Source organism: Capricornis sumatraensis, chromosome 12 (genome assembly GCF_032405125.1).
Source record: "Capricornis sumatraensis isolate serow.1 chromosome 12, serow.2, whole genome shotgun sequence".
NCBI classification, from domain to species: Eukaryota; Metazoa; Chordata; class Mammalia; order Artiodactyla; family Bovidae; genus Capricornis; species Capricornis sumatraensis.
Window position 1 is genome coordinate 88,587,301 of NC_091080.1, and position 23,934 is coordinate 88,611,234.

Here is a 23,934-nt window from a genome sequence, read left to right on the forward strand (position 1 = left end):
ATTTAGAATGTAAATATTAACTATGGAAATGTCCATGGCAAGATTGGTTTAAACCTTTTTGCTTTCCATTTCTTTTAAAGTTATATAATTAGCGCAGACCAAAATACTAATTACCAGATAATACGTTGATGCCTAAAGAATCCTATGATGGTCTGGGTTTTATTAAACTCTCCGTGTAACTTCAGTTTGCTTGGTTTTTAAAATTTGATTTCTGCAAATTTCTATTGTACTTTTTTTGACATAGAAATATTCTGAATATTTGGTCATTTGAAGAATATGATAATCTGCTTTCTCATTCTTCTAATTTGAGTATTTTTACTGAAGTTGACTCTGTCTAAAACCAAGATGAGAAAATTTCTAGTTTATTTTCAGTTTCTCATGTTGTAATTGTAATGCAGTTCACTTTACTTGAGGAATCCGTCTTATTATTGGAAGCAATATAGAACATTTTTTCCCCTTAGAAAAAGATAACAGAATCATGTAGGAGAGACAATTTCCTCTAATAATTAGATGACACTATTTTAGTTCTTGGGATCTAGCCAGACTGTAAGCTTGATTTTCTAAGGCTATAAAATTATTTTATTTTCTAATTCCACAGCAAAGTTTCAATTAAAAATTAAATTGAATTTAATTAAATTGAATTGGTTCAATAGATAAGTACTGAATGTATGGACTTCTACAGTGGCTAACAAAATGCATGAAATAATGCTGTAGTTTTTGCAACACCATGCTCATGAGAAATGAGAAAAAAGATTGTACCATTTAGTTTCTAAAATAGATGTTCCACAATTAATGTATCATTTATACATTTTCAAAACATGTAATCTGTACCTACAATTGTATCAGGCCTACTATTTAATAAGCTTAGTATATATAAGGCATTTATAAAAGTCAGGCTTCCCTGCTGGCTCAGTAGTAAAGAATCTGCCTGCCAGTGCAAGAAACATGGGTTCCACCCTTGAGTCAGGAAGATCCCCTGGTGAAGGAAATGGCAACCCACTCTAGTATTCTTGCCTGGGAAAACCTGTGGACAGAGGAGTCTGACAGGTTACAGTCCATGGGGTTACAAAATTGTTGGCAGCTAAAATAGCAACCAAACAATAACAATATACAAGGCACAAATAACACAAATATAATGTAGCTTCAAAAATTACTCAGTTCACTCATATATTATCATTAAACGCCTTAAGAGGTTTTAATACCAGCTTTTTCCATTGCCAAATTTTATTTTACTTTAACAAAACTCCTTTAATTTTCATTAAGTCTAGAAGTGTGAACAATGATAGAATTACTGATATGTAAAACAGCTTTATTTTCCAAAAAATTAATAACTTAAAAATAGTCAAAGTATATTCAATGCTAGTTTTAAAATAATATTATCTAAACATTCTCTGACAAGAGCTGTGTTAAAAAAATTTAACTTTTGGGACTGCCAGCATCATGTAAAAAATAAAATTTGTAATGAATATGCATTTTTCCTAGTTTCAAGAAGTAATCTATTATCATTGAGTCATAAATATTGTACTTTTTCTAACATTTTTTCTAGTTATGCTTTGAGTGCAAAATAGTCCAAAAATGTGTCATATCTTTAAAATTTATGAAATATGATATTGATAAATTCCAGTATGGTTTGAAGAGCATAGTGTGTATATAAATATATGTATCTCGATTATACCTATATGTATTTATTTGTCTATATCTATTTCAAGATTCTATCATATAGCCCAACATCACTTTGCAAACTTTTGGAAGCTTTGGGAAAGCAGAAAGCAAGTTTAGATAATTCCCATATTCTATACTCTACTCACATAAAATAAACTCCATGCATCATCTCCAAAACCTCAGTGTTCAGCTTCCTTGCCTTGTAGCCCCGCCCCTGACTCCACCCACGCCACATGCCCCGTGACACCTCTGAGGAAGCTCTAGCTCTGTGCTCCGACCTGTGCATTTAATTTAGACTTTATTAAGGCCACTCACAGAGAAGGCAGCGGCACCCACTCCAGGACTCTTGCCTCGAAAATCCCATGGACAGAGGAGCCTGGTGGGTTGCAGTCCATGGGGTCACTGAGGGTCGGACACGACTAAACGACTTCACTTTCACTTTTCACTTTCATGCATTGGAGAAGGAAATGGCAACCCACTCTAGTGTTTTTGTCTGGAGAATCCCAGAGATGGGGGAGCCTGGTGGGCTGCCGTCTATGGGGTTGCACAGAGTTGGACATGACTGAAGTGACTTAGCTTAGCTAAGGCTACTCATCCCACCTTCTCACACTGAAGCTTGCTATCAGTTTATCTAGCTACCAGTGCACTAGCTTAAATACCTTGATGCCGAACTATATGTATCACAATACCCATTCAGAAAACGAAGATCATGGTATCCAGTCCCATCACTTCATGGAAAATAGGTGGGGAAACAGTGGAAACAGTGGCTTTACTTTTGGAGTTTCCAAAATCGCTGCAGATGGTGATTGCAGCCATGAAATTAAAAGACGCCTACTCCTTGGAAGGAAAGTTATGACCAATCTATACAGCATATTAAAAAGCAGAGACATTACTTTGTCAACAATGGTTTTTCCAGTAGTTATGTACAGATGTGAGAGTTGGACTATAAAGAAAACTGAGCACAGAAGAATTTATGTTTTGAAACTGTGGTGTTGGCGAAGACTCTTGAGAGTCCTTTGGACTGCAAGGAGATCAAACCAGTCCATCCTAAAGGAGATTAGCCTGGGGTGTTCATTGGAGGGACTGATGTTGAAGCTGAAACTCCAGTACTTTAGCCACCTGATGTGAAGAGCTGACTCATTTGAAAAGAGCCTGATGCTGGGAAAGATTGAAGGCAGGAGGAGAAGGGGACGACAGAGGATGAGATGATTGGATGGCATCACCGACTCAATGGACAAGAGTTTTGGTAAACTCCAAGAGGTGGTGATGGACAGGGAGGCCTGGAGTGCTGAGGTTCATGGGGTGGCAAAGAGTCGGACAAGACTGAGTGACTGAATGGAACTGAACTGAATCCAAATGGATTTCTTTTCTTTTTTTTTTTTTTTTACCAAAAGGGGGTCAGTATAATTTTTGTTGCATATTTTGCACTTAATATATCCTCTGAATCTCATAAAAATCCAAATAATGTTGGTTCTGTCATTATATTTAGATTCATGGAGACAATTAATGCACCAAGAAACACTATGCCTTATGTCAAAATAGGAGAGGTTAGTCTTGAACACAAGTCCACTTCTGGTCAATATTTTTACTGTAAATCCTGATGAAGTCTTTATGTGAAAGAACTGTACTACATAAATAAGCTGCCAATAATATTTCTTTAAAAAATAAATAGTTGTTTTAAACTGTCTGAACTTATTGCTTATAAATAGACAACTGAACTGAATTGATGTACTTGCCTAAACTCAATCTTTTGTTAAAAACATATCTTGTTAACTCTGAAAATTAAAGTCAAAGATATAACATACTTCTTAAATTATAATGTTTCTATACCATTGTACTACATTTTAAGGGGATTATGGTTAATTATAAGTAGTAAATCAGATTTTGGTAAGAAAAACAAGTTCAATCTATAAATTCAATTAAGTAATTGATAAGAAGTTAATTATGCAATTCCTATGGTCAAAGGCTCAGTCTCAAATCAGAACTTTTGGTGACATAAATTAGCAGAAATTTCCAAATTAATATTACAGGACCCTCCAATTGTCAGTTGCATTCAAAACATGTCCCAGTTTGGGGAGCAAATCAGATGGATTCTGAAAAGCTATAACTCTTGACATTATTATGGCCTTAAGAAACTGTCAAGCTGTGCCTCTGAGGCAACAAAATGAAATCAAAACAATTAAGGTAAGAATCCAAAACTTCTGGTATGTTGTCTTTTTGAAATGGTTGTTTCTTTCTTTGGATAAATAGCTAGGGATGCACTCGATTGGTCATATAATGTATATATGTAAATGTATGCTAATTGTCAGTGCCTACAACTGTTTGCTTTTAGCCAGCAATCTAAGAGAGTTCAAGTTGCTCCAAATTCTTGTCAATTCTTAGTACGTTAGGGTTTTCAGTCTGAGACATTTAGTAGGTGAACATTTGCCTCTTTTTGTGGTTTTTAGTAACAACTCATGTTAAGTTTTCTATCAAATAATTGATGGATATTGCTGATTTCTAGTAGACTAGCATGTCTGACAACCCCAACTAACTTGATAGGGCTGCCATAACAAAACACCACAGACTGGGTATTTCTCACAGTTCCACAGGCAGGAAGCCCATGATCAAAGTGTCAGCAGGCTTAATTTCTTCTGATGCCTCTTTCTTGGTTTGCAGCTGGCCAGCTTCTTGCTTTGACCTCACACATTGTCCCCATCTGTGTTGTCTTTGTCATAAACTCCTAATTTTATAGGGACATCAGTCATATTGAATTAGGCCCCATCCCAAGGACTCTGGAGAAGGAAATGGCAACCCACTCCAGTGTTCTTGCCTGGAGAATCCCATGGACAGAAGAGCCTGGTTGGCTATAGTCCATGGGGTTGCAAGAATCAGATATGACTTAGCCACTAAACCACTAAAATAACACCACCAAGGACTTCATTTTAACTAAAAAATTCCTATTTTCAAATGCAGCTACATTCTGAGGTACTGGGACGTTAACATAAGGATGTAGGGGGCATGATCCAGTCTACAGCACAGGTCAGAGCCACTCACCCAGTTTTGTTATATAAGAAGAGTGAACAGTTTTGCTCTATATGAATAGTTCAGCTGCCAATGGCTTTCAAATCCTCTGCCCCCTTCTCTTTCTGCCCTAATCTTTTCCAGCTCATAAGAAACCCTGAATCTCCAACCACACAAGCCGTGGCCTTTACCAGGGAATCTTCATCTCAGACCCATCTCCTAACCACCCCAAATTCTCAAACTATTTTAGGATTTTCTTGGTCTTAACATGACCCTTCTGTCTCTAGAAATCCTCAACAAATGAGTAATATTACTACATGTATTTATACCCTCTTGCTGTACCTATGGTACAGTCATTGTTAATACTGGAACCTATTTTGGATGTGAGGTGCAGCCCACCTTGGGGGTGACCCTGCTGCTAAGTCGCTTCAGTCGTGTCCGACTCTGTGCGACCCCATAGACAGCAGCCCACCAGGCTCCACCGTCCCTGGGATTCTCCAGGCAAGAACACTGGAGTGGGCTGCCATTTCCTTCTCCAGTGCATTAGAGTGAAAAGTGAAAGTGAAGTCGTTCAGTTGTGTCTGACTCTTAGCGACCTCATGGACTGCAGCCTCCCAGGCTCCTTCGTCCATGGGATTTTCCAGGCTAGAGTACCAGAGTGGGTTGCCATTGCCCAGGGAATTACTTCTCATTTTCTTTTTTTTTTTTTAAATGAATGGTTACTTTCACAAAGAGAATATCCAAAGACAACTATTTAGCAATTTCATATTAGTTAATTGTGACTGATAAAATAACCAACAAAATTATACTTAATACTTAAAAAACCAAGAGGGTAGCTGAACTGTTTAAATTATCAGAGCTAATAGAACACCAAATATTTAATTTTGAGATTCCAATGCTGACATTGGAGTAGAGCAGAGACAATTACCTTGCCAACAAAGGTCCATCTGCTCAAAGCTATGGTTTTTCCAGCAGTCATGTATGGATATGAGAAGAGTTGGACCATAAAGAAAGCTGAGCACTGAAGAATTGATGCTTTTGAACTGTGATATTGGAGAAGATTCTTGAGAGTCCCTTGGACAGCAAGGAGATCAAACCAGTCAATCCTAAAGGAAATCTGTCCTGAATATTCATTGGAAGGACTCATGCTGAAGCTGAAGCTCCGATACTTTGGTCACCTGATGTGGAGAACTGACTCATTGGAAAAGACCCTGATGCTGGGAAAGACTGAAGGCAGGAGGAGAAGGGGATGTCAGGATGAGTTGGTTGGATGGCATCACCAACTCAATGGACATGAGTTTGAGCAAACTCCAGGAGATGGTGAAGGACAGGGAAGCCTGGCATGCTGCAGTCCATGGGGGTCCCAAGAGTCAAACAAGACTGATTGACTGAAAAACAACAAATCCTGACATTTACAAAATTCAAAAGTATGAATGAATATCTTCTTGAAATTTCTTAGTAAGAAATTTGGTGGAATGTGTTAAAAAATCAAAAATAGGAAAAAAAAAAAGCTTATTCAATGTCTTGCTTTACAAATATATTCATTGAAGTACTCAAGTAGAGACAAAAATATATTCACTATGAAGATATGTGGGCTGACACACTTTGGCATTTTAATGAAAATGAGCAAAGAAACAACAATTCCCAAGTAAAGGCCTTCAGAAGGGGGGCTTTCAACACACTACCAAACCTGGAATACAGAGCAGGTGGGTTCTGAGTTGAAATGTTGATTTCAAGGTTCTCCTCACTAAAACACTGATGGTAATTCTTCTTCCCAGTAGCTCAGGGAGTAAAGTCTATTCAAATTCAGTCCAGAAGTTCTTCTGCACCAAGCAGTTTTGGTATAATCCAGTCCTCATCTAGGATTCTCACTTCTTCCTTTAGGGACTTAACTGTTAAAACAATTCATATGTTGCCAGGACTCATCAGTCAACAGCTAGAAATAATGTTCAGATTTGCCAGTTCCATAACCCCGATCTTAATGACGAGTGACTTTCCGTGCTCTCGACCGACGTTCCCCACCTCTTTGGTACTCTTTGTGCTTGCTAATTCTCCTCCACGTGTTCTTGAAGGATACTGGGAGCTCTTCCTGGCAAGCTTCCTCTTGATCGAGCTCCCACATTTGCTGGCAGTGCTCTCTGAGTTCTCCAACCACACAAAGCTCCCCAGGACACTGGAAATGTGCCAGGCCCTCATCACACATCCTCCCTGGGCTCATCCCCACAGCCCAGTGCAGAGAGCATCCTTATCTGGTTGAAACAATGACTGTCAAACTTGTTGAACCAAATTCTGTTCATGTCTCTCTCTGTATCTCTTTCTCTCTCATACACATACATATGTACGCTCTCATGTTTGTGCATATATATACACACATTTCCCTATTATATTTTATGCTTATAAATATGCAGATTATAATATATAATAAATTATATTATAATGTATTTGTAATACACATCAATGTTTAGATGCATTATATATATCATTCTATTCTGTGCTTAGCCACTCAGTCATGTCTGACTCTTTGAGACCCCATGGACTATACCCCGCTAGTCTCTTCTGCCCACGGGATTCTCCAGGTGAGAATACTGGAGTGGGTTGCCATGCCCTCCTCCAGGGGATCTTCCCAACCCAGGAATCAAAAACATTTCTCTTGCGTTGCAGGCGGATTCTTATATATCGTATTATGTACATATGTACTTTGAAATCTTTCTTTGTACAAATATTCCACAACCCATAGTTTTACAGACACCTATTGTGGTTTTAAGATAGTCAAACATGAATATACTATTTAGCATTTATCCAATAGGAATTTATCAAACAGTTCCATATTACTATGTGGGAAACATGACATGTTTAGAACGTATATGTCTATCATGTATTGGAAATTATGTATACAAATGTATGTATTAGAAGTAAAATATATATTTTAACCAAAAAAAATTGCTAGTAATCAAACATCCAGTTCAGTTCAGTCACTCAGTCATGTCTGACTCTGCGATCTCATAGGCTGCAGCACGTTAAGTGCACATAATTTGAAATACGAGTATAATCCTAGTCTTTTAGATTTTAAATCAGTTCAAATAAGAAAATGAGTTTGAGGGCTATTGCAGAGATCATGGATTTTTCCTGACATGGAAGACCTCCACAAATACAAGAAATTTAGTTGACCTGCAAGTTGTTTGCAGAACTGAAAGGGCACAAGCCCTTCAAGAGAAACTTCTCAATCAAATTTAATGTCAGTTAGGTCAACCTCTTTTTAATTTTATGCTACATTATACATCCCTCAGGGTTCATTGTTCCTTTTTTTATAATGCTGTATATGTTTGATTATTTAAATTAGCAGTCATGAGGATGCTCTCATTTCTGTGGCGATATGCAAATTATTTAAAATTTCTTTTCGAAAGCCTTCTGTGTGCATCCTAATTCTTTTTGTCTTTCCAGGACTTTTTAAAGGATAGCCAAAATATGTTCTCAGTTGCAGAAAAACTGTTGCCAAGTTTTTCAACTATAAAAATATTTTTCTACTTCTGTTGTTTTTCCTGGCTAGGCTATTAAAAATTATCCTAGTTCTTAAAGCACATGCCTCATAAAGCCAGTGTACCTAATTAGTCAGTTTGAGGTTAGACTGTTGGGTGGGTGGCCTTGGAAGGCATATTTTAAACAAGATTCTGAACTCAATTTCCTCTGCTCCCCCTTTGAAAATAAATCTGAATTTTAAAGTGAAAAGTGTGACAAATTCTATTTACCATGGAAAATTTTTATGGTGGATGTTCAGTGTTCTTTTTCCTCCCCACCAGCTACTCCTACAAAGGTATATAATATTATCAATGTATAGTCTTTGAAATCTTTATTTATGCAACTATTCCATCGCCCATAGTTTCACGCACACCTACTCTGCAGTTTTCAGATAGTCAAATTAAAGTAAGATATTTAACCTTTTTCCTATAAGAATTTATCAATGGGTACTATATTACTATGTGGATAAATACTAACGTTCTTAGAATTTGTGTCTTTACCTTTAGTAAAGTCAGAAAATTTAGCACAGTCAGAAAATGCAGTGTTTGATTTGGGTCTTTGAGGATATAGAAGGTGTCTGTATGTGAGGATTAAAAGGATGACATTTAGAGAAGAAGCAAATGGAAATAAAGAATAAAATTAAAGCTAGGATTGGATAGATAAAGTGCTTTATTTCTAGTGGCAACTACTGAAAAGATAACTCTATATTGAGTTCTTAATATATGCTAATAATTTCATATAAATCATCTCAGCTAATCATGATATTAGGTGCAGTCATTCTGATTTCGCAAACAATGCAATTCAGAATAAGACAAGTGAGTTAAGATGCCTGAAATCACAAAGCAAAAGGAAGTGGAACCAAGACTGAACTCAAGGTGTGTGGGTTCTAAATCTGTGTTTTTTTTTTTTTTTTCAATCTAGTCTCTAGTCATTAAAGCATGCTGCCTTAAGATAAGGCCACCAGGTATATATGGGGAACAGTGGCTTGAGATACTTGGAAATTAGAAATAATCTCTTCACACCTCTCACCCCCACTCACTCCTTAGGGACATTTTTGCCCACTGTGTAGCTGGTTCAGCTGTAATGCAATCTTATACTTCTGAACTAAGTCTTTATTTCTCCCAGTCATCTTGCAGATTATAATTCTGAGTCCTTGCCAAACTGAAAAACATCACTGATTGTTTTAATCCTTTTTCTTCTAGATTTAAGCAGAGACCTCAAATGTTTAGTCCTTTTCTAAAGTGTTCCCTTGTGTATGCAGAAGTTAATTCTTAGCCCAAATTAACTCATAACAAGCAGTATATGATTTTATGTTTAGAATCTTCTCCCACAAAATCAGTGGTTCTCAACTCTGGCAGCATATTTGAATCATATGGAAAACTTTTAGAAATACAGACCATACACTTGCTTCTCAGATACAGAAGTCCCTTAAATGTGAATGAATTCCATTCTGAGAGAGCGTTCATAAGGTCAGTTTGTTCGTGAATCCACAAAGCTAGCCTAGATGCCCAAATATCACTCTCAGTTATATAGTACTATGATATAATGCTTGTCACACAAATAATACGTACATAAAAAATAAACACAAAAATAAATCTTATGGTATAGTACCTTGAAAAATACACAGTGCAGTACAGTAGCTGGCGTGCACATAAACATCTTTGAAAGTTTGCAACTTGAATGTTCTCATGTAGGGGACTTACTGTATATTTATCTTGAGTGGGGCAGGAATTGGTCATGTTAAATCTACCCAATTGATTCAAACATGCAATCAGGGTTGAGAAGGACTATCCCATAAAATAGTCTGACTCTTCGTGACCCTACGGACTGTAGCCTGCCAGGCTCCTCTGTCCATGCCAGTCTCCAGGCAAGAATACTGGAGTGCATAGCAATTCCCTTCTCCAGGGGATCTTCCTGATCCAGGGATCAAACCCAAGTCTCCTGCATTGCAGACTGATTCGTTACTATCTGAGCCATGAGGGACACACATAATATAGCAAGTTAGGTTTATAGCTCAACCTGTAGCATAACACAGGCTTCCCATGTGGCTCAGACAGTAAAGAATCCACCTGCCATGTGGAAGATGCAAGAGACTTTCGTGGGCAGGCCCTGGAGATGTCCTTACTTGAATTATCTATGCATATTTCTTATCCTGCTATACAATGAAAAGAAAAGACGAATGGTGGAAAAGAGGAAAAATCTTGAGAGGAATGATTATGTGCAGAGGAATGGAAGAAACAGATGAGCATGAGGCCAAGACAAGAAAGAGAACTTTCAAGGAAGTAGCTGTGAAATATGCAAAATAATTTTTTATATTTTATGGCAGATGATTTATACAAGAGGAATTTGCATACAGTGAGTGTATGATTATCATTAATCAAGAGGGCTGTTCAAAGTCAAAGCAGTGGAGAGAGACCAAAATTTAAAGCAGTTGAAGAGGAAGAGAAGATGAAGAACAGGTATGGAATTGGAGATAAGTGTAGACACAGTATTAGTCTTGACCCAGGGATTGAACCTGGGTCTTCTGCATTGAAGGCAGATTCTTTATCATCTGAGTCCAGGGAAGCCCTATTACTATTTCAGTCATTTTTTAAAATTTAGAAAAGTAACAAAAATATTAGAGGCTTACTTGCTTATCTTTATTAGAAGAAAATTTATGGTGATTTAACTTCTTTGTTTCATGTGAGCATGGAAACCACTGAACACATCTATAGAAAGTAGTTATGGAGCCAGGGAAAGTGAAGTATTCTAAGTTGCCGTAGACTGGAAAAGACCTAGATACTGGAAAATATTGGAAGCTAAAGGAGAGGTCGGCAGAGGATGAGATGGTTAGATAGCGTCACCGGCTTAATGCGCATAAATGTGCGCAAACTCTGGGAGATAGTGAAGGACAAGAAAACCTGCTGTCAGTGGGGCTGCAGTTCATGGGGCCACAGTTCATGGGGCCACAAAGAGTTAAATGCAACAAAGTGACAACATGGCCACCAAGAAGTCTGCCCTATAGGATTCAAAGCTGTTTCTTCTGAAGTGGTCTCTTCTCTCAGATTCTGTGAAACAAACTCCCCTCTACTTTCTCTCTCTCTTTCTGTTTCTTCCTGCCTCTTAAATTTATTCTCCACATTTATTTCTTCAGCGTTTTCTCTGTACAACCCTTCACCACACTGTTCTAAACACTGAACAGTGTGTGTCTGTGAGTGTGTACATAGACACACACACTATATCTCCCATGATTTTAACCACCAGTGTATAAGATAATCAAATCTACTGTAAGTAACATTGCAAACTTCTCAGTCTGCTATCTAACTTTCCAGAATCTGATGGACCACACTCTATAAATTCAGCATTTCCTGACTTGCACTGACTCCTCCGCAGCAACCATCCATGATATTCCTGTGGCCGTTAGCAGCATGAAATGCTCCTCCAAGTGGCCTGCTACTGCCGTCACTTCAGTTACCTCCGAATGATCATGATTCCTTTTCAAGTGGACTCCTGGTCTCCAGATCTTGTCCCTAAGTCCTTTAATCCACTCTAAGGATACCCAGGTCCCCAACTGTATATCTGGTTATGATACTGCCATTAACTTGTGACTATTGTCCCTTCTGTTCAGAATGCGCTCCAAACTGAAATTTATTTTTGATACCCTCACTTTTAAGGAACCTTCTCTAATATCTAAGAATTAATTTCTAGCCCGGATGACATAAGACTTTCATTTTGTTAATACACTCTGAATGGCACCCTTGAGTTTCTATATAACATGACTGGTCACTTGTAGACTTGGAAGTAATTAATGAGATACATTACATACCAGGTACTATGGACTGAATGCTGAGGATGAATGGGAAGAAAGTGAACAGAGCTAAAAACAGCCTTAAGAATAGTGATATTCACTCCACCCCCGCTCAGATGTGAAAAACCCTGACCTTCTTATGAATTTGCTCTATAAGTGCTCCATAGTTTTAAGGACGCAATCTACATGCTTCTATTGAAAAAAAAAAAATGTATCTTTAATTCTCTTTTCCGAGAGCAGTCTTTGAAACCCTGCTGCTGCTGCTAAGTTGCATCAGTAGTGTTCAACTCTGTGCGATCCCACAGACGGCAGCCCACCAGGCTCCGCCATCCCTGGGATTCTCCAGGCAAGAACGCTGAAGTGGGTTGCCATTTCCTTCTCCAATGCATGAAAGTGAAAAGTGAAAGGGAAGTAGCTCAGTCGTGTCCGACCCTCAGCGACCCCATGGACTATAGCCCACCAGACTCCTCCATCCATGGGATTTGCCAGGCAAGAGTACTGGAGTCGGGTGCCATTGCCTTCTCCGCTTTGAAACCCTATCCACCACTTAAAAATATTTTTGGGGATTTCTCTGGCAGTTCAGTGATTAAAACTCATGCTTCTAATCCTGTAGGTGCAGATTTGATTTCTGGTTGGGGAACTAAGATTCCCATGTACTGAACAGCCAAAAAAAATTGTTTTTAATTTATAAAAATGTTTCCTATATCACAATGATTTATCCGTTAGTCTCCAACCTTACCTTACAAACCTCCATAAGACAGCTTCACTAGTTCTTAAGAGAATTGGTTTCTTTGTCTAGGCATTTCATACGCTGATTGTTCAATACATCACCCTTTAATTACCTTATTCATTCCTTTAACTGCAGAGGTCAAGGAAGGCAGTCTTTAGGTACTGCTGCTGCTGCTGCTAAGTCGCTTCAGTCGTGTCCGACTCCTTTTAAATCAACTCAATAGAGTTCCATGATTTGGGAGAATTTTTCTGTATTCATCTCTGGACAGAAGAGTCTGACAAGTGAGTCTTCAACTGGAGTAACAATTCTTGGGATTTTTAACACTGAGTCAGCAACTATTGTTTTTCTCATGGTTCAGGCCTGTACTTCAGTTTGTGGACCAGAAGCATGTAACTTAGACTGTGAAGAACATTTATAAAGAAGGCATTGCAGTGCTAACAGGGTTCTCCCTCACCTGTGAGTAAAGCCGTTTCCTTGCACACTCTACAGTGGAGTTTCCACTATTGTGAAAATTCTGAGTCTCTAACTTGGAAGATTCATATACCATCTAGACGATATCGACAAATATTGTAACACCCACTCTCACTGTTCTATATAAAACATCCTATTCCTCTAAAGCCCTATTAAATGTTAAAAAGAATGGCAACAGCATGGTAAAATGAGGTTACTAGAATGTAAAATAGAATTTAAATATTTTAGAAAGACATATTGCTAACCTTTAGCAAAGTGCTGCCTCTTAAAAAAGAAGACAGGTCTCTGTCCTGAAAAATAATTCTTTCAAATTAGCATCTCCATGGCTAAAGTCAAAATGAGTGAGACCAGGGTTAAATGTCCAATTAGACTGCACAGTTTTCACGATTATCAGAAAGTTGCACTGGCAAAGGATTTTGGACTTGGCTGTGTTCCACACATCTGAAATGAGGCAACTGTCTTCTACAAATCCCAGACTCAGTGGGTTTTGGTAAAAAGTTACTGTGTTATTATTTATTTCTCTCCTGTAACTTAGGGAAATGGAAAGATTTCATCAGTGATGTAAGGGAGGAAAAATGATTTTCCATCTACCATTCTAGGTTCTTGGCTGAGAATCCTCTGTAATTAAAAAAAAAATAAAATAGCAGAAGAGGAGAAAAAGAGAAGTTTAATAGCATAAATACCTCCTGTACACATGAGAAATATTCAGGAAAACATAAGTAACTCTCTGAAATGATCCAAACCATCACTTTAAAGACCATCTTCAGCTAAAGACACAAGAAGGTGTTGGGGTAGGGAAGCCGGTTATGGGAGATTATCAGGCAAAGCACAATAAACAAGGACATGGGCATTCAGCTCATTTCAGTCGCTCAGTTGTGTCCGACTCTTTGAGACCCCGTGATGCTTTTGAACTGTGGTGTTGGAGAAGACTTTTGAAAGTCCCTTGGACTGCAAGGAAATCTAACCAGTCCATAGTAAATGAGATCAATCCTGGGTGTTCATTGGAAGGACTGATGTTGAAGCTGAAACTCCAATACTTTGGCTACCTGATGAGAAGAGCTGACTCATTTCCTTGATGCTGGGAAAGACTGAGGGCAGGAGGAGAAGGAGACGATAAAGGATGAGATGGTTGGATGGCATCACCAACTCAATGGACATGGGTTTGAGTGAACTCCAGGAGTTGGTGATGGACAGGGAGGCCTGGCATGCTGCAGTCCATGAACATTAGGCAGATCTAAGTTGTTGTGTTTACTGTTGGTGTTAGTTTCCAGAAATTCAATCACCCTTCTCTTTCTGGCACAAAAAGGGGGCCTGCGTGTTCAGTCACTTCAGTCGTGTCTAACTCTGCAACGCTATGGACCATCGCATGCCAGGCTTCTCTCTCCAAGGGATTCTCCAAACAAGAATACTAGAGACGGTTGCCATGGCAACCCAGGGCTCAAACACATGTCTCTTATGTGTCCTGCATTGGTAGGCAGGTTCTTTATACTACCACCACCTGGGAAGCCCACAGAAAGGGAGTCATCCTTACAAATGGAGACTTCTCTTATAAAGGTTTTCCACAATTCGGTAGCTTCTACTAGACTCCGTGAAAGCCTCTGTGTCTTCTGTTTCTTAAAAATAATCAGCTTAAAATAATTCTTAGGCTAAAGAGGTATACTTGGGTGACAGATTCTGCCCCCTTCAGTGTTATCAGATTAGCACCATGCTCAGACGGCACGATATCTGGGAATAGAAAAGCGAGTCAGCTCTCTCTTTATCCCAGCCTTGGAGGAAGTTTGGTGCTTGGCTCTTGGCTTGTAGTGTATGCAAGGCTTCCTCAACATGAATGTTTTGGATATTTGCTGTTCTGGCAATTGTGATTGAGTTTGCCCTTGCTCGTATTAAGTCCAATTCAAAACCAAAAAGTGATTTTCTTTTAATAATTCCATATTAGATAGCTTTACAGTATTTTCTTTTAAATATGTTGGAGCATGGACTAGCAAATAAACATGGGCACTTGCCGTCTGCCTCTATAAGCATTAAATCGCTAGCCACTGCAGTCGCTGCCCTTCAGCATATCCTGCAAAGAGTTCAACGTGAAGATCAGGAACGAGGCCCTCTGTGCTCCAGGAAAAACTGGCAGAACGCGCCTTGAGATAGATATTTTCAAAAGAAGATTTTATGAGCCCAATTCTTGCATCTCCTCATATCTAGAAAAGCACTAAAATAATTTACTTCATCTGCTCATGACCAGTAGTCAGCCTCTGCCAACTGTGCTGTGTGTGACGAGACGTATCCCCCTTCACTAAAATCGCGTGTATTCCACCGCTAAGGAGCAGCTGCTCAGAGCTATCTGAAGTACTGTCTCCCAGGCTATCGTCCTCATTTGGCTCCAAATAAAACTTAACCCGCAACTCTCGTGTTTGCATTTTTTGTTTTTTAGTAGACGGAATCTTGTCTTTGTGGAATATATTTATTTTCTTTTCACAGAAGCGTGACAAACTATACTTTTCTTCTTCCAAGAAAACACCAGGTCTTTTTGGAGACTGTATGTTATTTGTTTACTTCAAAGCGAGTTACCTGAATCTTAATAAAGCAAATAGATTCCCACATAACATATTAAACATCCTGATATCACTTTAAGCTAATACGATGACATTTTCAGCTATGTTCTTAGTTTCTGAATGGAAACAAGGCTGACGGCAGTCCTCACAGACAATTTATTAAAATTAGGAAATTGTCAGGAAGACTCCAGCAGAGGTACGGCATTTACTCCGTAAAGTCGTCCTCAGTTTAACAATAAGGTATTCGGATAACTTTTTATTCTCTCCTTGGGCTCAGCTGGATGAAATTTCTACCACAAAGGAAGCCTGATTTTATGCATGTTTGACTTAATTCAGAGGGATTTATGAATACCACAGTAGCCTGTTTGGATTGGCTGTGAAGAATGTGAGGCAGATAGTTTTCAATTTTTTTCAAGCTGAAATATCTGATGTGTTCTTGGTAACTCTTTTCAGTAAAACAGGCATTTTAAATATGAGGGTCCAAGCATCAGGCATGCTTGTTTGTTCATTTTCAGTGTCCTTTTTGAAATACATGAGAAAATGTGAATTTTTAAAAAGCAAGAGCTCAAAAACTCTGAAATAAATGAGGCCAAGTCCAAAATGTGGTATTTTATTTTTTATTGCATAGAATATCTAAAAGGAAACAGTTGTGGAAATAAACTATGTCAGTGTAACACACACACACACCATTGGCACTAGAATATATGCTCTCAGTTAAAACATGGCTGATGTGCGGTTTTTGAGGTAGAGATTGACTTAGATAGCTATATTTTGGTTAGAATTCATTGGCTCAAATCATGACAATAGACATTTTAGTAATTATAGATTTCATTTTTGTGCTTAACACTTGTATCACTTGGTGATGATGGTGTTGACAGAGAAGTACTGTCTTAAGCTGGGTTACAAGAAATGACTAACCTAAAATCTCATTGTCACATATTCTTTTCTAATTTAATTTTTAATTGAGGATAATGGCTTCACAATATTGTGTTGGTTTCTGCCATACATCAACATGAATCAGCCACAGGTATACACATGTCCCTTCCCTTTTGAACCTCCCTCCCACCTCCCACCCCATCCCACATCTCTAGGTTGTCACAGAGCTTCCTGTGTCATATGCAAGTTCCCACTGGCTATTTATTTTACATATGGTAATGTGTATGTTTCAGTGCTAATAGCCTTAAATTTGGAATTTGTTTCTGGGAATGAATGGAACAAGAGCGTATGCATATTAATGCAAGTGATAAAATTCATCATTTAGCAGATGCTTACAGAGGACAAATCTTTTATCCTGTTCTGCTTGATGAGGTGTGAAGCATTGTGTGGGGTACGGAGATTGTTTAGACCTGGGCCTTCCCTGGAAGACACATCTTTTATGAGGACCACATTTTTCAATCCCATTGAATTCTTTTCTGACTCCAGAACCAGGATTAAGAAAATATGCAGATCTCAGCACTGAGGTAGGGAAATATTTCCCAGGATAATTACAAGATGTCCAGGAACCCAAGACATGAGACAAAGGCATTATCATATTTTACATACTGTATTATTACCACCAGTATAAAACAAAGCTGAGACATTTTATGTCATGATTATTCAATTTATATAAATTTTGTCTGTACCCAGATCATTCTTTAAAAAGACAGTATTCTGATCCACTATTAGTACATAAGAGAGTTTTGTTTTGTTTTCTGAATTCAAGTTATTCTATTATATTGGATCAAAATATTCAACTACCAGTATTCTATCTCTTCAAACAGTGATATTTATTATTTGTTACTTTAATCAGTTTTTAAAAAATTTTTTTCAAAATTTAGTTTGACAAAATTATTTTTGTAATAGAACAAATGTTTACCACTAGAGTTTCATCTTATTAATTACTTTAATAAGTATTAATAACTAGTATTAGAATTCATGATATATTGCTAATGAGAACTTAGATACTTGGCTAAATTGAAAGAAGCATCTATCATTTATTATTTTCTTTATTTTCACTCACTTCCCTTCTGAACCCTGACAGTTATCTGAAATTTTTCTAATATAAATGAATGTACACAGTGCTATATTTAAAATGGATAACTCCCAAGGACCTGCTGTGTAGCACAGGGAATTCTGCTGTATATTATGTAACAGACTAACTGGGAAAAGAATTTGAAAACAAGTAAATCCACGTTTACCTGTAAGTGAATCGCTTTGCTATACATCTGAAATCAACACAACGTTGTTAATCAACTATTGCTGTTGCCGATTAGTCACTACATTGTGCTTGACTCTTTTGCCACCCCATGGACTGTCGCCCTCCAGACTCCTCTATTCATAGGATTTGTCAGGCAAAATACTTGAGTGGGGTGCCGTTTCCTTCTACAGGGCATCTCCCAGACCCGAGGATCAAACCTATGTCTCCTGTGTTGGCTCGTGTACCCGCTGAGCCACCAGGGAAGCCTCTAACCAATTATACTCCAATATACAATAAAAAGTAAAAAAACAGTGAATTTGATCCCTTGTAAAATGAGAACAAAATCTATTTTAATAAAAACATTTGCCTACATGTACAAAATTGTGATCAAGGATTGTGAAAGACCTAGCAAAAATAACATCTGGGAGCTTTCACAATTATAGCCCATACAGGAGAACCTCTTGAAGGTCTTCCTCTATGTTACATAAGCACCACATCAGTGGAGGCATCCACATGACAGATACTCTTCATGATTCCTCTAATTATGAGAAATGTTCCTCTCCACATGAGTGTATGAGTTGTGATGTTAAGAGATAATTACACTTTATTTTCTAGAGACTCATTTAATTTCTGGTAAATGAAAAGTATATCTTTTACAAGCAGTACTGAAGCAAGTTGTATTTTAAAATTAAATTAATTTGCTTTATATGCATTGTGTGAGTGTTTACATGTGGCTCTGATTGATACTCACTGAAGCACAGTGTTTCCTGGGATATTTTCTGAAGACTTAATAAAATGTGAAACTTTCATCTACTATTGAAAACTTAATAAAACTGGGATTCATAGTGGAGGAAAATGTCTGAAGTTAATATCTGAACTTCTGTACGTGACATTCAAAGGATGATTACAATTTGTTCTGTGGGTAGTTTAAAAATTAATTTTCTGCTTCTTTATTTATTAGATTTTTCTTATACTGTTTAGATAGGTTTTTCTCTGGGCTTTTTTATTAGTGCAGAAAAAATACAGAGCTTAAAGAAAGTCCAAAATCCTTAGCCAAAGTTGTTTTTCAGTGCTCATTTGATGCATTTCCAAATAATTTCAAAAAAAGAGAGAAGAGTTTAAATGCCAACCTTACCTAAGCATTAAAATTATTTTTTTTCTAATCCATGATCATTGCTTTCAGAGAAAGAGTCTTAAGAAAGAAGAATTGTTCAAGTTTACTAATTTGAAAAATAGGTGAATTTTCATAGTTAATTACCTTTTCAGTTTACAGAAAAGAGCTGTGCCATTGTCAAGTTACTGGCAGTATCCTTAACATCTTCCAGTTGGTACCACAGGCCTGTCTACACGCTTGACCTGCACTAAGTGCTATTCAGGTGCTTTCGCAAGCCCCCGAGTGGTGATCACTTGCATGGACCCCAAGTGCTGGCACACCCCTGAGGATAAGGCCTTCAGTCAACCAGTGCTTTCATGAGCCCACTCAGTTAAGCTGAAGGCAATACTAGCATTTTCATGGGATTCAGTGTAGTCAAAGTTGCCCTTCTTTCAGGGAAAAATTGAATGCCTATGCATCTATATTATTATCTTTAAAGTAGGAAGCAGAATAACATCGACCCCAAAAAAAACTAGAGCAAGGAATACATGGATATTTTCCAGCACATAACAAGCATGCTGTTTATTACAATTTTGTCTTTATCGAACGACATGCAATAGAGAATTACTGGTGAGCTGACATTCCCTTCTATCATCTTTTTGTCTCTTTCTTAATTATGGCTAAACATGACAATGAAAAGTTAAAAAAAATCAATTTAAGAATGTTTATTGTACAATTCAGAAAGAAACAAATTTCAAGAGATGAAAACAAGAGTGGGTAAAAATAATGATGGGCAGAATTCCTGAGCTATCAGTCATAAGAAGACATTTTCTCTCTTGATGCCTAATTTCAGATACACATATCTCCTACATTCTGGACTCGATTCCTCTCTTAAACATCTGTCATTGTGCTTCAAGTCAAGTCTTTCAGATGAATTAAACTTCTTTTTTGGTGGGAGGGGGAGAGAAGGGACTAGGAGCCATGCTATAATTCTCACTGGATGATTAGAATGATCATCGGCCCTTGTTGTGATAGCATGCATAAAGTAATAATAATAATATTTCCTCATAGTAAAATAAAAAGATAAATTTTACTCATAGTGCTCATAGCAATAACAATGATAATAATGAGTATATAGCAGGTTGTGGAAATTACATTTGTTTATGTGATACATTGTATAAAATACTGCTGTATGTATAAGGTACTGCCATATTGTATAAAATACTGCCGCATGTATGTTCTAGCTATAAGTTATGGTCAAATATTTCCACCTGTCGTAAAATAATGGAAAAGATAATTGTAAGAAAAGAAGTGACAGATACTTCCTTCTTTTAAAAACCACTGAAGACCTATTCTATGGTGTGTTTTCCAAAGGATTTGGCCAATTTGCCGAGCTTATTTGGGCTTCTGACTGGCTAAGCTGTTCATGCTTGGGGAAAGAAAGCAAGAGAGATTGAGGATACAATATAAAATGATTACTAACAACTACACTTATTCAGTGTCACACACACTGAGCACTGTTCCGTATACTGGGACAGCACAATGAAACAAGCAACAACAGTCTTCCTTTCCTGGGAGCTTTTATTCCAGTTAGGAATACAGAAGACGACCGGTATAAAAGTCACCTTGGAAGATAATAAATACTAGAAAGGAATGAAGCTAACATAACTTCATTGAAAAGACAATGAAAGTGGGCAGGATTGGGGGAGGGTTTGGATTTAACTGGTGAGGGCTTCCCTGGTGGCTCAGCTGGTTAAGAATCCGCCTGCAGTGCAGGAGACCTGGGTTCGATCCCTGGGTTGGGAAGATCCCCTGGAGAAGGGAAAGGCTACCCACTCCAGTATTCTGGCCTGGAGAATTCTGTCAACTGTATAGTCCACGGGGTCACAAAGAGCTGGACATGACTGAGCAACTTTCACTTGCTTACTTGTATTTAAGTGGTGAAAGGCCCTATTGCCTATGAGACAATCTGGGAGTGGATATGACGGACAGACGCAATGGAAAGAGGAGAGACCATCCATCAGAAGCAGCCTTGAGGAATTCCTGGCGGCAGAGTGGTGCAGAATCTGCTTGCCAGGGCAGGAGACATGGGTTCAATTCCTCGTCCACAATGATCCCACATGCCGTGGAGCAACTAAGCCCGTGCGCCACAACCGTTGGGCCTGTTCTCTAGAGCCTGGAAGCCTCAACTGCTGACGCCACCGCAGAGGGCAGCCAAAACACCGCAACTAGAGAGTAGCCCTGGAGAAGGCGATGGCAGCCCACTCCAGTGCTCTTGCCTGGAGAACCCCATGGGCGGAGGAGCCTGGTAGGCTGCAGTCCATGGGGTCGCTACGAGTCAGACACGGCTGAGCGACTTCCCTTTCACTTTTCACTGTCATGCACTGGAGAAGGAAATGGCAACCCACTCCAGTGTTCTTGCCTGGAGAATCCCAGGGACGGGGGAGCCTGGTGGGCTGCCGTCTATGGGGTCACACAGAGTCAGACACGACTGAAGTGACTTAGCAGCAGCAGCAGCAGCAGAGAGTAACCCCCGCTCTCTGCCACTAAAGAAAAGCCTGTGCGGTAAGGAAGACCCGGCACAACCAAAACTAAATAAATAAACAAATACATAAATGACTGCTTAAAAAAGAAAAAGAAGCAGCCTGGATTCTTTCAAAGCACACGTCAGAGGTAGTCTGTTGGGTGTAACGGGGCACAGTAAAGAAGCAAAAGGCAGAAGCAGATACAGCTTGAGTGGGAAGCAGGAGGCATGCATGTAGAGACACGATAAGTCATTATAAAGAGGCCATGGGAGAGCTGCAAGCAAGCCAGTAAAGTGACGGGATTTGTGTATGAAAACCAGCATCTGGGAAATCATTCTTGCATAATTATATTCACAAACACACACGCATATACCCAAAGTGACAAATGAAAGATCACAGCTATACACTCAGAGTGTAGATAAGATGCTATGTTTTTGGTACCATCTGACAACTTTGAGGTTTGTTTTCATTGTCATGGTGGAGAGATCAGTTGGTTTGTCTTTGGACAAATCAAGTCTAAGGGAGAGGTCTAATTCTACCGTATTCCCCACAAATCCTGTGAACAACCTTTTAAGGCAGGGCCTAAACATTTAGTTCTAGAAATGTGATTCAGACTCCATCTCCACATACTTTTTAAGTGCTGCCAAAAATGTTTAATTCCTGTGCCTAATCTGTGGTATATTACTATTAATATGAACATGACTCCAGGATTGAATTTTTGAATCTCCTTCATGAAAGATAAACACTATAATTCTATTCACTGTGCATGTACAGACCTCCAGTAAATGTTTTCTGTCTGCAAAAAGTCGCTTTACTGTGTACTATAGCTTTCTTTAGGAAGACTATAAATGCTGAATTTTGAAAATCCATGAAATAACAGCATGACAATCATTTAAAAGATTTAAGAATCCAACTCTTTTCCGAAAGCCTTTCACAAAGAAATAAAATATATTCTTCATATTTATGATTAGAAATGATGTCATTAAGATTTAACATTATCATCAATATTTTGAGTTTGATCATTATTATTCAAGAATACTATCAAAAGAGCGTGCATATAATGATGATAAATTTGTGGGTGAAACTGCATATTACTTTATCCTAGTAATATGTTTTCGGAGTGATAGTTAATAACTACAATCTGATCTTCTCGGCATTGTGAAATAATTTAGCAATATATATTTTACCAAATAATAGAATGGGAAAGACTAGAGATATCTTCAAGAAAATTGGAAGGACTGATGCTGAAGCTGAAGCTCTGTTGCTTTGGCCAATTGATGCAAAGACTCTGATGCTGGGAAAGATTGAGGGCAAGAGGAGAGGGAGCAACAGAGAATGAGGTAATTGGACGGCATCACCAACTCAACGGACAAATGAGCAAACTTCGGGAGATAGTGAAGGACAGGGAAGCCTGCCGTTCTACAGTTCACGGGTTCACAAAGGGTCGGACATGACTTACGGGACTGAACAATAACAGAAATATATGTTTTATGCTTATGCTTTGCAGACTGTCATAGACTGAAAAGTGTTTCTAAGATGGCTAATTCCCAGAACTTGTGATCATGGTAAAAATGTCTCTGTAGATTTTATTAACTTAAGGATGATTCTATAAAAGTGCCAGCAAATTTAGAAAACTCAGCAGTGGCCACAGGACTGGAAAAGGTCAGTTTTCATTCCAATCCCAAAGAAAGGAAATGCCAAAGAATGCTCAAACTACCACACAATTGCACTCATCTCACACACTAGCAAATTAATGATCAAAATTCTCCAACCCAGGCTTCAACAGTAGTGAACTATGAACTTCCAGATGTTCAATATGGATTTAGAAAAGGCAGAGGAAGCAGAAATCAGATTGGCAACATCCATTGGATCATCAAAAAAACAAGACGAGTTCCAGAAAAACATCTATTTCTGTTTTATAGACTATGCCAAAGCCTTTGACTGTGTGGATCACAATAAACTGTGGAAAATTCTGAAAGAGATGGGAATACCAGACCACCTGACCTGCCTCCTAAGAAATCTGTATGCAGGTCAGGAAGCAACAGTTAGAACTGGACATGGAAAAACAGAGTGGTTCCAAATAGGAAAAGGAGTACGTCAAGGCTGTATATTGTCACCCTGCTTATTTAACTTACATGCAGAGCACATCATGAGAAACACTGGGCTGGAGGAAGCACAAGCTGGAATCAAGATTGCCTGGAGAAATATCAATAACCTCAGATATGCAGATGACACCATCCTTCTGGCAGAAAGTGAAGAAGAACTAAAAAGCCTCTTGATGAAAATGAAAGAAGAGAGTGAAAAAGTTGGCTTAACGCTCAACATTCAGAAAACAAAGATCATGGCATCTGGTCCCATCACTTCATGGCAAATAGATAGGGAAACAGTGGAAACAGTGGTTGACTTTATTTTTTTTTGGGGGGGG